We start from the raw sequence: 10,823 nt of genomic DNA on the forward strand, positions 1-10,823 counted from the left end.
TCCAAGGAAGCCACACTGTAGAAGGGCGCCGTCTTGTAATCGAAACACACCACAGAAACAATGGCCACTGTCGCTGCTTATGAGCCAGGCATTTTTGCAACGAAGTTAGCAGAGCAATAGGCCGAAAGGTTCGACTCATCAAACGACGGCACCGCACTGCTGACCTCATTATCGTTGTCGACCAGACAACCATAACACATATGCCCCGACGGATCGCTTAATTGGGAGCTGCTACTACTCTTGGATGAGAGCGCGCCCACCGGCAGCACACACCGGTAATCCTTCTTCTTTTGCGATTCCAGCACAGTAACAGCGGCGCACAAGACCGCCCAGCAGCAGCACCAGAAAACAAGCGAAGCTCACGGCGGTGATCTCTCAGAAACCATGCAGCATGTCGGATAGGCTTTGGATTTGACGCGCTAGACCTTGCCCACTCACGCACGCACGCACGCACGCACGCATGTACCGACACGCATATTCATGCGTCCACGCGTCACAAATTTCTCAAGTTTTTAATGCTAATATGTGCACAAGAACTTAATTATTTTTGTAACGAAAGTTTCATTTGGTTTTAATCCTTTGCTATCGCACTGCCCAAAAGCATAGAGCCCGAAAGAGACGACCTGGAGGAATGCCTGGAGGCGATGCCTTTCTAAACGGGCCGAAGGAAGCCGGAACTGGCCGAAGCGCTAGCCAACGAACGCAGCGTCTGGGAAGGGACAGCATGGCGGACAGCGTTGCTACGTTTGTCGTGGTCGGTCGTGGTCCTCCTTTGTGGTGCCGAGGGCGTGAACCATCGCTGGCATGAGCATTTGTCACTCTTCCGATATGTGATGTGCCGACAGCAGTGAAATTCGCTAAACCTGTGTTTATAGCGTGCGTCAGCGGGCTCGACGGATAGCGCGTCGTCCTTTGCGCGCCTTCACTGGAAACGCTATGCTGACGGCGGGGCTCATTTCCTCCATGGCGGAGCAGCTGGTGGGAGACCACTACCCGGGTGACATCTCGCATCTTGGGGGTAAGTTAATTTTCTTCGAACCTGTTCATTATTTCAAAGCCTTTGCGCACAACTGGCCACGTCAACACAGCTAGTACAGAGACGCGAAGACGCAGTGCCTATCGCGGCAGCACGCAGCGCTGAAAGGTTGTTTGCTGGCGGCACACGGGCATGAATGCGCGTGTAGTGTCAGTGGTCACACGGTCATGGTCAGTATGCCATGCAAATATGCACAGCTGATCCGATCGCGGGGTGCACGATATCGGCGCCGTACTGCCGCCGTACTGCCATTCATCTCTCGCCGAGAATGGAATATGTGCCCGCGAATAGATCTTCGGCCCGGGCTTTGCATTCTCGCCGCATGTTACGCAGTAATTGAAGTAACAGCGCTCGAGCAGTATAACTACGTAGACTGCGATTCAGCTGTATGCCTTAGGATTGAGCTTCCTCCTCTTTCACTTGTATTTCACTTGTACTTTTATAAATTGTGTATTTAAGGTACGAAGCTCCGTATGATCCAGCTGCGTTCGTACTTATAGCCGAGCCAGTGTAGTCGAGCCTTGAATAGCAGAACGGTGAGATAAAAACAAATTGCTCTGAAGTTTTTCGCCTCTATTTTGGCATTCGCTTTTTCATACTTTGGCTCGGAGCTGAAATGGTACAGACAACTGCAAAATGCACACAAGTGCCCTAGCTCCATTTGGCCTAAATCCCGAAGTTGCAGTGAAATTTAAGGGTAATTGAGCCTTTAATATGTACGAAGAATAAACTTAATTGTTTCATGATTATAACCAATGGCGCAAATAAATCTGACTTTGACTTAAATATGCTGAGGTACCTCTCCAATACCTTATTTGATGTTAAAGGAAAAAGTGTGGTTTTTCTGCAATTGGCACTATTAATTCATCATACCTGTGAGAATGTGAAATCAGTGCTAATCATGCCAGATTTCAAATTGAGGGACGCATGCAGAATTTGAAGCAAACCAGCCTTCTACTGAAAATATCGTTCTGCTGTGGTCTGTTCTTTTGAATGGTGGCATGTATTGTAGAAACGATGCTGGATATCGATATGCAAGTGATGTCTCGTCTGAGGCTAGCTTGTGAATGACTGCCGTGGTTATGAATTTCTTGTTGCCTGGCCCACTTCGAAATGTGGTTAAACAGTCGTGTTCCATTCTGCGACCGGCTCCTTTTTGTGCCTTGCATTTTGCCTTACATGCTTGATTCTAGTCCATTTTTTGCACTGTGCTGCTGTTAAATGTGTCTTTTTACCTTGCAGCAAGCTCCACATAGCTTTACCAGCAATGCCTCTTCCAAGCTCTCCAGTATAGCTGTGCCAGCCTTTCACTTGGTGCTAGGATGCCCAGCAAGCAAGCAGGCTTTTGAGGTAAGCACTGAAGACATCTTCCGACACAAGTAGCTTTTATTTTCCTAGTCCACTGCTACTTGTGTGACCCCTCGTTATGTTGATTTTTGCAAGTTAGGTTGCCTATTAAGGGCTCTCTTTTGTTTTTCACCTGCTGCTGTGGCCTACTGCATTGGTGTTCGGCTACTGAGCCCAAAGACGCGGGATTGAATTGTGGTGGCTTCGTTTCGACAAGGCGAAATGCATATTTGCTCGTGTGTTATGCAATGTCAGTGCATGTTAAAGAATCTTTGGTGGTCGAAATTTATGCACAGCCCTCCTCTATGAATGGAGCTATTGTTCAACTTTGAGGCATTAAAAGGACACTGATGGCAAGCTGAAGTTGACCTGTGATGATGAAGTTCCTCATCCTAACCACAAAGACGACACTTTTTCTGAAAGTGGAGCTTTATAAGCCAGAGAAAGCAAAACATACAATTGTCATCAGCACCGGCTGATATCGGAAATAAATTGCGATGCGCTGACTCCGTTTTTTTTGGCACAGATTCCAGAGGCTAGGCTGAACTGCCATTCACCTCAGAACGGTTATCATGGAGTCCTTTGTGTAGACTTCATGAGTTCAAATCGAGTGTCGGGAAAATTTTTAAATGTAATTTTTGCGCCAATCGTGTTGATGGCCTTTGCGCTGCTGTTAAAACCCGGGATAGCAGTATGGTATCCCATAAAACTAGGTTCAGGACTTGCAGGAAGTGGTTTATCACATTCCGCTAGCTTGTGCAAGAAACTACTTCAGGGATATGTGCAGGTGTCTTTAATGTGTTCCTGAGTGAGCACTAACTCGTTAGGGGGAAGGCAGCTTCTAATCTGGCACTACAGTGCCAATGTCGTGAGTGTAAATCATAAGATGACCCATCAGTGTGTACGCCTGATTTCTGTGACACTTCAGTGGTGTATAGAAGTGGTAAACAAATCTGTAAGGTATTTGATGCATATCTCCAAGGCAATGGCTTTATGAGTAGCGAAGCCATTAGTCAATCTTCAACGGAAAGAATTTTCTCTTTTAGATGACGTGCTTGTATATCAGTGACAGTTATTTGTTGTCCTGCCTTTCGCTGGTGTGGGTCATGTGTGGCGCATCTTCATGCGAGCCTTCTTTTCCTTCACAAAAAATTCAATTGATAGTCCAACCTGTTTTCTTCTCTTTTCCTGTGTTGCATCTTTTGGCTGGTTTTAAATCTGTAACTGAGCTCAGACCGTGATAACTACAGCCGGAAAACAGGGCTACTGAATGTGAGCTTGGCATACATGCGTACTGTATGTGTGAAAGTGCAGTTTACAATATTCAGAAATGCTTGATAGCCTTACAAGAATCTAAAATTTTGTTGGTATTCCTATTTGTTCTCTGTTCAAGTGTCGAGAGTTTTTCCGCTTCATCGTGTGATTAGAGCCACTTTGGTACTTAAGCTGAAATCTTTTCTTTAGCCTGCATGTTTCTCACTTTTGGGACAGAAATGTGGAGGCTAATTAAAAGAGTTCAGCTTAAAAGAGTATAGACACCTAATCTTGGTGGCATGTTTTCTTCTCTATAATGCTGCGGAAGACACTACTATGCATGAATCACCATCTGATATTCGCGTGAGACTGCTGAATAATTTATAATCAACTTTTTCTGCCATCCTGTTTCGGTGAACAATTTGACTATGGCTATGACATCAAAGAGAGGTTATAGGTCACGTGAGGCGTGGTAAAACTGCACTTATAATCGCTGCTTCATCATTTTAATTCGCTACAGCGCTGACACCAGCATTCCTTAAGAGCCAGAAGTACCAATTGTATTGCAGTTTTTCATGCCTCACGTGACCAATAACCTCGCTTTGACGTCACAGCCATCATTCAGCTGTCGAAACCGAAACAAATACAGCAGGAGAAAGAAATTTGATTATAAATTATTTAGCGGTCATAGGAGGATGCCATGTGGTAATTCATGTATAATACTTTATGCCTTATTACAAAGAAAAAAACACGTGCCAAACAATAAGGACAGCAAAGTGTGCTATGGAAAGAAAAATGATAAGTCTAACATTACGAGACCAAAAGGGGGCGGAGTGGGTGAGGGAACAAACGCGGGTTAATGACATGCTACTTGAAATTAAGAGGAAGAAATGGGCCTGGGCGGGGCTTGTAATGGGAAGACAACATAACCGCTGGTCCTTAAGGGTAATGGAGTGGATTCCAAAAGAATGCAAGCATAGCAGGGGGCGGCAGAAACTTAGATGGGCGGATGAGGTTAAGAAGTGTACGGGGATATGGTGGCCACACCTAGCAAAGGACAGGGTTAATGTGGAGACATGGGTGAGTCCTTTGCCCTGCAGTGGGCCTAGTCAGGCTGATGATGATGGTATGTGTCGCACCTGCTGCTTCGTGCTATCAGCTGGCCCATGCTTGGCCGACCAGACTAGCCAAATTTGTGATGTGGGTTTTCTATTGCACCTGCATTTGTGTACACAGAGGACTTGAATGGTAGCAGGCGATCCTGTGCATGTGTTCACGCCACAGCACACATGACCCACACTGAAAGCTTCTCTGCCTTTAGTAAGACAGCTGCATCAGTCTGGGGCATAACGTATCCCAGTGCTAGAGTATGAGTAAATTGCTCTCGAATCTTAATCTGGTATCAGGTAGCATAGCGCAAAAGAAGGCTAGCGCGGCTGCCTAATATTCTCTTGGGCAGCTGTGTTGGATTTTCAGTGCCTGTTAGTGTAATCCGTGAAAGTTCACTGTAAACCATTCGTTTCGATGTAAATTAGGAAGTCCTTAGAGCCCTGTACTTTTTAATGATAACAAGGTAATGCAGTAATTCAATTGTACCTGTTCTCTTTCAACACAGTAAAGTGCTGCTGGGTCGAGTTCACAGTTTTACTTTGTAGGTGTGCTCAGGCTGTCATCATCATCATCAGCAGCAGCAGCAGCCTGACTACACGCACTGCAGGGCAAAACCTCTCCCATGTCTCTCCAATTAACCCTGTCCTCTGCCAATTGTGGCCACCGTATCCCCGCAAACTTCTTAATCTCATCCGCCCACCTAATTTTCTGCCGCCCCCTGCTACATTTACCTTCTCATGGAATCCACTCTGTTACCCTCAAGGACCAGCGGTTGTCTTGCCTTCGCCTTACATTCCCTGCCCGAGCCCATTTCTTCCTTTTGATTTCAAATAGGATTTCATTAACCCGCGTTTTTTCCCTCACCCACTCCGCCCGCTTCCGATCTCTTAACGTTAGACCTATCATTTTTCTTTCCATAGCTCGCTGCGTTGTCCTTGAATTAAGCTGAACCCTCATTGTTAGCCTCCACATTTCTGCCCCATAGGTGAGTACCAGTAAGATACAGCTGTGTTAGACTTTTCTCTTGGGGGATATTGGCAACTGGCTTTCACGATCTGAGAGAACCTGCCATATGCGCTCCACCCCGTTCTTATTCTTCTAGTTATTTCCCTCTCATGATCCGGATCAGCGGTCACTACCTGCACTAAGTATACATATCCTCCTACTACTTCTAGCACCTCGCTACCAATTGTGAACTGCTGTTCCCTTGCTAGGCTGTTGAGCATTACTTTGGTTTTCTGCGTGTTCATTTCTAGCCCCACAATTCTGCTCTGCCTGTCTAACTCATTCATCATGCTTTGCAGTTCATATCCTGAGTGGCTTAGCCAGGCAATGCCATCAGGGAATCTCAAATTACTTAGGTATTCTCCAGTAACTCTTCTCCCCAACTGTTCCCATTTCAGGCCCCGGAATACCTCCTGTAAACAGGCAGTGAATAGCATTGGTGAAATCGTGTCTCCCTGCCTGACACCTTGCCTTATTGGAATTTTATTGCTGACCTTATGGAGAACTATGGTAGCGGTGCAGTCGTTATAAATATCTTCCAATATTTTCACATAACACTCTTCTACACCCTGATTCCACAATGCCTGCATGACAGCTGTGGTTCCACCGAGTCAATTGCTGTCTGGTAGTCAATGAAGGCTATATATTGGGGTTGGTTGTATTCTGCCCATTTCTCTATCACCTGATTGATTGCATGAATGTGGTCTCTCGTTGAGTATCCTTTATGAAAGCCTGCCTGATCATTTGATTGATTGAATTCGAAGGTTGTCCTGAGTCTATTAGTGATTACCTTAGTAAATACCTTGTAGACAATGGATAGTAAGCTGATCGGTCTGTAAATCTTCAAGTCCTTGACATCTTCTTTCTTATGAATTAAAATAATGTTCGCATTCTTTCAAGCTCCTGATACGCTCGTGGTCACGAGGCAAGCGTATGCAGGGTGGCTAGTTTCTCTAGCATAATCTCTCCTCCATCCTTCAACAAATCTGCTGTTACCTGATCCTCACCAGTTGCTTTACCCCTTTGCATTGCTCCTGAGGCTTTCTTTACTTCCTCCCTCGTTACTGGCTGGTGTCCCATTGCTGTGCTCTACTGCCTCTCTCTGTAACCTTCTGATTACATTCACTACTGTAGAGATTTGTGTAGAACTCTTCGGCTACTTTAACTATCTTATCCATATTGCTTATGACATTGCCCTCTTTGTCTTTCAGCGCATACATCTGGTTTTTACCAGTGATTAGTTTTCTCTTCACTGATTTTAGGCTACCTCCATGCTTTAGAGCATGCTAGGTTTTCTCCATGTTAAACTTTCTTATGTTGGCTACCTTGCACTTATAATTAACTTCGATAGCTCTCCTAGTCCTATTCTATCTCTGAAGTTAGACGTCCTGATGCTTTGGTGTTTCTTCATCAGATCTTTCGTCTCCTGAGATAGCTTGCAGGTATCCTCTCGAATGATCTGACCACATACTTCTGCAGCATGCTGCAATGAATTTAAATATGTATTTAAAGATAACAGTTAAGGTGGGAGATTGAGCTTTGAGATTTGCACTTCAACTCGGGAGTTATGCCGCTGCTACACAGAATACTTGATCGCCGTAGAGATATTTCATCATCTCGCACCAAACTGCTGTGGAGCCACTGTCACAGTTGATAATTTTGCTGGGAAGCTGTTGTAGCACTCACGCAGTTTTGAAAAGGTGGTATTCATTGTTTTTGTGCTATTGGCAACAGTGATAATCCGCTTGCTGCAGTGTTTTGTGGCCAGCCTTCTTTTTTTTCAGTGAAATAAGTTGTACATTTCATGTTGAGTATTCTTTCAGCGATTAAATTGCTTTGATTTTATTCCTTAGTGTAAGTTGCGAGTGCTCCATGTCTGAGTGCAAATTTCTACCACTGAAAAGCCTTCAAAATCTTGATAGATGTCCACACTGTTCTAGGGACTCTGTGGCTATTGGAAATGCCCATTTAGCTGCATTCAAGTGCCACTGAGTTGATGGCCATTTGAAAGCCTTCAAAATGCCTGTGTGACACGGTTATTAGATTTTGTGCAGGTTTGATGCTGAGCAGCCTGCGTGCTTGAGTCGGGTTTTCCAATGTCTGTATTTCAAACCTGATACTTTTCGAAATCATCATTAGTTCATTAATGGAAGAACTACTTGTGCCCTTTTCTGGAATTTCGAGAAAACAAATTAACTGAATTTTTTTGCATATACTGCTACCTTTTTGCAGGTGCTGCATAGTGAGAACCTGGATCAAGACGCCAACCTGCTGGACTTGGAGAAGCTGAAGAAATTGTTTAGCCACTGTGTGGCACCCGTCATGAGGGATGTGGCATTAATAAAGCCAGTTAAGGTGACCTTATCTATGTCCTTTTGCAAGCATGCTACACACATGAGAGTCATCCCACGAACATTGCTGCAAAGCTTGTTATCTCACAACATGCGTGCTGAATGAGGCAGTGACAGACAGGTGAGGAGGCCTTTAGGTAGGGCATTGGCGTAACGTGTTGAGCAGTGATGTAGGAGCCTTGCAGCCATGCAAGGTATTATCGGTATCATGATGGTAACTCCATTTGACACTGTCTAGTGCTCTGTGAGCCAGACAAGGCTCTTGAACATTCTGGGACTCACCCTTGGCTCTCGGACATTCTGGAAGCCCCACCCGGCTTGCGCATATCACGCGAGGATGTCTCCTGCTGTACGAGCCTTACGCGGCTTGCGCACTTTATGTGACAGATGTGTCGCATTTGCGAGCTTGCTCGGCTTGCGCAAATTGTGTGAAATATGTCTCGCGTTCTGCGACCTCGCTCAATCGTCACAATGTGCGTGGCAATAAACACGCAAAGATAGGCACGCAGAATCCACGTTCAGTATTTTCAATAGGGAACCAGAGCCAATAGGACGAAATTGCATTTTTCTAATTTCTTAAAGCTATTCCCATGCCTCGAAGGGAAGACAATCAAGTGGCTGCACTTCCATGCTACAGTAATAACGAAGCTAGAAATAAGATAGTGACCAAAATATCAGAAGAAATCGAATGATTTTCGATTCTGGTTTCTTTGCATGGAACTCACCGCAGAAGCCTTTGGTGACAAAGCACCGCGGTGGTCGATGGGTGGTTGGCTAACGGCCCCGCCAGGCTGGGCTCTTTAACCGACATACAGCCTCCGTGGACACGGACGTGGAGATCGGTAGCAGCGGCCCGCACCTCCTCCCTGACCTTGTGTTTGCTGTCGCAGCGCCGATACGAGACAGCTAGGCCCTTGCTAGACTCAGAGACCGGTGGCCGCTCAGCTGGCTGCTTTGCAGAGTCCACGTTGCGGCCACAGCTCCCGACACAGGAGCCTAGTCCTGGCCTGGCGGCGCCACGCCAAGGAGATGTCAGGAGGCCCGGCGACTAGAGATGTGAAGGCCTGAAAAAAACACTGCAATTTTGGAAAAAAAACGGTTTTTTTCGTTTTTTTCAGGCGAGGAAAAACGGAAAGAAACATTGAAAATTTCACAATGCAGTTTCAAGTTTTTTTGACTGCTTGCGTTTAGTTTAGATTTTTGTTTTTGCTTTGAAAACCATTATAGCGTGCATCGTTGAACGATTGGAGAACAGTCGTCATCGCCGGTATACCAGGTAGTGCTTTTAAAACGTTCGTGCTGCGAGTGCGCGGGTTGAAGGCCAGGTCACATATAAGATCCCGGCTTGACTAAAAAACACACTAATATTTGAATTCACGGCTGAAGTAGAACAAAATGGCTGCAAGTTCTACAGCGCTACGCACATGGCATAAATAACATAGGCTGCTGTGCACGTAAGCGGTTCTAGCCAAATACAGGCCTAGCTTCTTGATTTCCAACGTAGCAGAGTACAGGACATACGCAGGAATTTGGTCCAGGACAGGGGTCTTCAGCGAAGCACGTGGCCCCATCTGCCTGGTGGCAAGTCCTTTGCACCAACCAGCCGCTAACTCGTCTGGCTTGCCGACTGCTGCAGATACCACCATCATCCGCCAGCTGCGAACAAATCTGGTCACGTTTCGGACACGTCATACAAAGATTCGCAACAGGCTTTCAGGGGAACGCATTCGAAAGCTTGCGTATGTGCAGTCGAACGTAGCTGTGGACACAGCTTTAATCCATGCTCCTGCGCGTAGTGCCGCATCCAGTGACACTGACTCTGAGTCCGGTATGGAGTGACTTGTAGATCAGTTTTCATGTTCCCTTTCTCGGTGCGATAGAACAAGAAGTTCGTTCCACAAATATTATATTTATATCTCCATATTCGCCTGAAGTGGAAATTATTATATATCTTCTCGGTTTGGTTTGGTTTATCGGGTTTAACGTCCCAAAGCGACTAAGGCTATGAGAGACGGCGTAGTGGAGGGCTGCGGAAATTTCGACCACCTGGGGTTCTTTAACGTGCACTGACATCGCACAGTACTAGGGCCTCTAGAATTTGTCCTCCAAAGAAATTCAACCGCCGAAGCCGGGATCGAACCCGCTCGGTGCAATAGAACAACAAGTTCGTTTCACAATATATCTATAAGTGCATATTCGACTGAACTTCGGAGCATTATTATTGATTGTTGTGCTGTTGCAAATAAATCTGTTTTTGTGACGTTTTGCAAAATTTCCAATTTTTCACGAAAAAAACACTGAAAAAAATGGTTGTTTTCATGCCATTCAAAATTTCTTGAAATTTTACATCTCTACCGGCGACACACGCGACGCTCCGACTGAAGGTCCACGTAGAACGGTCTTCAAAGAGTCCCTCTGCATGGCTACTCGCCGAGAAAGAAGGAACGCCCAATACAGTGTCTGCGTTGGAATCACTGAATGCTGAACGAGGAAGGTGTTACGCGTGTGGACCAGCGATTCTAATGCTTTTCTGCCTCCTCTTCTTCGTGGCGCTTGCGCAAGGTGTCGCAGTGGCAAGTCTTAGCGGTGCTCAAATGAGCGAGGACCTACGAAAGAGACGTGCTTACGGTAGAGAACATGGCGTAAAACAGTGAAAGTATGTTTGCACAGTTTACCAACTACAATGCCGGCCTGTCTCCCGAAGATGAAATTGCGCACGT

At 45.8% G+C, this 10,823-nt stretch overlaps 1 long non-coding RNA gene across 1 annotated transcript; it reads left to right on the top strand.

Moving 5' to 3' along the window:
- The first annotated feature begins 425 nt into the window (after positions 1–425).
- Positions 426–8,111, top strand: LOC149353949 (uncharacterized). The gene is made up of 3 exons (XR_016291134.1): positions 426–1,018; positions 2,279–2,386; positions 7,985–8,111. It is a non-coding gene; the product is annotated as an uncharacterized LOC149353949 (long non-coding RNA).
- Positions 8,112–10,823: the final 2,712 nt, after the last annotated feature.

The sequence above is a fragment of the Amblyomma mixtum genome, chromosome 3 (assembly GCF_055824585.1).
Source record: "Amblyomma mixtum isolate Tamu chromosome 3, ASM5582458v1, whole genome shotgun sequence".
Taxonomy (NCBI): Eukaryota; Metazoa; Arthropoda; class Arachnida; order Ixodida; family Ixodidae; genus Amblyomma; species Amblyomma mixtum.